Source organism: Chrysochloris asiatica, unplaced genomic scaffold, assembly GCF_000296735.1.
Source record: "Chrysochloris asiatica unplaced genomic scaffold, ChrAsi1.0 scaffold00061, whole genome shotgun sequence".
Taxonomy (NCBI): Eukaryota; Metazoa; Chordata; class Mammalia; order Afrosoricida; family Chrysochloridae; genus Chrysochloris; species Chrysochloris asiatica.
The window spans coordinates 4,742,521-4,745,569 of record NW_006408579.1 but is presented as its reverse complement, the minus strand read 5'-3'; positions in this window follow the sequence as shown (position 1 = coordinate 4,745,569).

Here is a 3,049-nt window from a genome sequence, read left to right as displayed (position 1 = left end):
TCATCTTTCTCCCGCAGAGCAGCTGGTAGTTTCGAACCGCTGACCTTAAGGTTTGCAGCCCGATTCGTAACCACTACGCTACCAGAGCTCCTTAGAATAAGACAATACTCCATAGTAAAACTGCATGCTATAACTCCCCCAGACTCCATCAGATTATCTAGGCCAAGCAGCTCTTTAAATGTGTGTGTCACCAGCAGGACTAAGCAGTTCCCATTCATGTAATGTGGCAAACTTAAAGAACAGCCTCTGGAGACAAGATAAAAAAGGAGAACAGAAGAGGAAAAGCTAAGTAGAGAAATGAAGCAATGAAGTGTATAGGTGTGAGTAGTGGAAGTAATAAAGTGACCCTAAAAAACATAGTCTCTAGCGTGAATCCCAACAGCCATGCATATTGGATGGTGAGGTCAGGGAAACATTTCAGAAGTGTTTAGGTTTTGACTCAGCACTGGATTATAGAGAAAACCTGTGCCAAGCTTCAATGCTAAGTCCCAATTCTTCCTTCACTGCTTCCTCCCACTTCTCCTCCACCCCTCATCCTGCCCTTCTCCAGTGTTATCATTAGTGAAACAGCACAAAGAGGGAAATTCTGGGAATGAAGAGGCTTATCTGTAATAGCTGCTTATCTGTGGCTAGCAGCAAACCTTGAAGTTAAAACTAAAGGAATTCCCCAGAGTTCATAGGAAAACTTATAGTGCTAATAGAGGATTTTAGCAAAGTTGTGAGGAACAAGGTCAACAAACAAATATCAGTTGGATTTCTGTCTACTGCCAATGAGAAATTTGAAAGGGAAATTAGGGAAACGATTCCATTTAAAATAGCATCTAAAAGAATAGAGCACCTAGGAATAAATTTAAACAGAGTTGTGAAGGACTTGCATGATGAAAACTATAAAACACCACTGAGAGAGATTAAAGAAGATTTAAATAAAGCCTCGGAAACCCTATACAGGGTCACTATGGGTTGGAACCAACTCAACAGCACTTAACAACAACAGTAAATGAAAAGACGTTCCATGTTCGTGAATTGGATTTTTTTTTTTTTTTTGTATTCTTAAGATGTTAACACTATCCAAAGTAAACTATTCAATATAATTCTAATAGAAATGCCAATAGACTTTTTATAGAAATAAAAAAAACAAAACAATGCTCAACTTTATATGGAATGGCAAGAGGTCCCAAATACCTAAATCAATGTTGAAAGAGAAGAACAAAGTAGGAGGGATCACATTTCTTGATTTTAAAACACACAGTACATCTACAGTAATCAAAATAGCTTGGAACATACCAATAGATATGTTCACCAATGGAAACAAAAGTAATGAAATAAGCCCACACATTTATGGTCAGCTGATTCTTGGCAAGGGTGCTGAAAGAAGAGTCTTTTCAATAAATTGTTCTTGTTATTAAGTGCTGTTGAGACAGTTCCAACCCATAGCATTCCTGTATAGGATTTCCAATGAACTGTTAACCTTATAGCTTGCAATCCAGTGCTGATACTACAGTACCACATTAAGAGTCCTTTCAATATTGGAGTCTATGTGCACAAGAATGAAGCAGGACCCAGGCACCATACCATATGCAAAAACAAATTTAAAATGGAGTACTTAATTATGCAAGCTAATGTCAGCAAGTTCATAGAAGAAAAAATAAATAAATGTACAGCTGTCATACCTAGCACTATACAACTGCCTGGTCTTGTCAGAACCTCACATTAGTTATTATCATTCAGCACATTTTTTGGCATCAACTCATCTCACTGAGGGTGTTTCCCTTTCTCATCTACCCTCTACTTTATCAAGTTTGTACCTGCATACACCAAGTAGGGGCCATATCTGATGCTTTTGGCTTTGCGAGGGTGAAGAAGAATCAAACTCAAAGCCAGCACAAGGCAGATTCCTATGAAGTGGAGGTCAGGCATGCCCCCACCCTATAATCTTCTTTACCTTATTCTGACACCAACAATCTTTTCCACAATAATCTCTGCTTTACATCTGGGTTTGATAATCCATTGCAATGGTCACAAAGAACTCATAACAGTACTCACAATTATGGGATTGATCAGGGAAGGGAACAAAATCAGAAACAACTCAGTATGCAGTAGTTTCCCAATCAAGAACCCCTCTTCTCTGATGTACTGAAAGCATGCCTCACTCTCGTCTTCAGCCTCTCAGGCATGTGGCCCCTTAGCCTCTGCCCTGTTTGGGTAAGTGTTACAAAATATTTTAGCCAGTCAGTGAATGTCCCAAGGACACATTCTGCAAGCAAGCCTCCTGCCCATAGGCACTCAGCTTTATTCAGTCCATGACTGAGAAGGCTGAAGCTGCTCTGTCTCTCCGTGGCACCACCTCTGCCACCACCTCTGCTATCTAGCACCAATTTTCTATATATAGACCACACACTCTGGTCATGCTCTTCTTTCTTGATGGTCTTGGGATTGTCTATAACTGCTTCTAAGATGGCTCCTAAATTTTAAACCTAGCAGGATGACAAAACTATCCAATTCCAGACTAAGAGTCCTATACAACCTACTTGCATGTTCCTGCCCAATTATTTGGTGAGAATGAAGAGTTTGGGTACAAAAGCCATAGCAAGCAAATTCAAGGTACCACAGGACCTATAAGAAAGAAGAAAAACTAAAGGAATTCTAGCCCTCTGGCCATGTCCTTTTTCAATTCTATCCTAGCCCCTTACTGTCCTCTTGTACTAGTTTCTATACTTCAATCAAACAAGCAAGCAATGAGGGTGCTGTGGGATGAGCACTGGACTGCAAGGTCAATTTGAAGTACAAGGTCAGTGGTTCAAACTCACAACCACTCCTGAGAAACCTTATATAGGGTCACTATAAGGCAAAAATTGACTCAACAGCACTTAATAAAAATGACAACATAACATGGGTGCACCTCAGTGTAAAGAAAACAAAATTATTCATTACTAGACCAATAAATATATCATGGTAAATGGAGAAAAGATTGGAGTTGTCAAAGACTTCATTTTGCTTGGACCTACTGTTAACACTCATGGAAACAGTAGTCAAGAATTCAATCAATCAA